The sequence below is a fragment of the Triturus cristatus genome, chromosome 12, assembly GCF_964204655.1.
Source record: "Triturus cristatus chromosome 12, aTriCri1.1, whole genome shotgun sequence".
NCBI classification, from domain to species: Eukaryota; Metazoa; Chordata; class Amphibia; order Caudata; family Salamandridae; genus Triturus; species Triturus cristatus.
The window spans coordinates 719,505,146-719,506,024 of NC_140595.1; the positions used below are offsets into that span (position 1 = coordinate 719,505,146).

Below are 879 nucleotides of genomic sequence, written 5' to 3' on the forward strand. Positions count from 1 at the left end.
CCACATTAGCAGGTCTTGTAGGGATGAAAGCTAGGCTGCAACTGTCTTGCTAGTGATTACATCATAAGACTCATACAGATGAAAACATTCTTCAATGCCTAGCAACAGGAGTAGCATCTCAGGATGCCACACGCTGTCTTTGCTCAACCTAAAAACGGACTGGTCTCTGCCCAGCAGCACCGCGCATGCGCAATCATGTTTCAGTGAGTTGTTTCCTGTTCCGCAGATTCTCTCGCTAGACCGCAGCACAATTTGTACCAAGCACCGCTGTACTGACTACTCTCAACCCTTCACTGCCTGTATCTTTTTTTTATAGTCCTTTCTCGACTCTTCTCCACAGCCAATACTTTCATAAACCTTGCTCACTTGTTGCACTTTTTTCTCTGATCGCTTCGAGTGCACACATTATACGTAGCAAACCCCATTAGCTTATTTTTCCCTGAGCTTTCCTTTTCTAAGTCGTTTGCCTTTTTTCATTTATCATTTGAAGAAGATCAGTCTCGGTGGACTGTGCACAGTAGTATTTCATGTATTTTTTCTGGTAAAATAAATGTATATTGTGCAGGTGTGGCCGAGTGCTTAAGGCGATGGACTAGAAATCCATTGGGGTTTCCCTGCGCAGGTTCGAATCCTGCAGACTGCAAGATGTTCTTTTAAGAATTAATTCACATTTTCAATTATTGGTGTGCTTTGTTAAGCATCATTACGTCATGCGGTACTCACTCCCACTGAGAGAAGCATTGCTCTCCACAATGCAACAGTGCTACTACGCATTATATGCAGGGCCTCTGGGATTCAGCGGCAGGAGAGGAGGATCCGGGCAACCACCACCACGGAGCTCACACCCAATAAATCCTAACAGGGTGATGACAAGAGGAC

The 879-nt window shown here is 44.9% G+C and overlaps 1 non-coding gene across 1 annotated transcript; it reads left to right on the top strand.

The window, feature by feature from the left end:
• The first annotated feature begins 561 nt into the window (after positions 1 to 561).
• Positions 562 to 643, top strand: TRNAS-AGA (transfer RNA serine (anticodon AGA)). The gene has a single exon. It is a non-coding gene; the product is annotated as a tRNA-Ser (tRNA).
• The last annotated feature ends 236 nt before the right edge of the window (positions 644 to 879 follow it).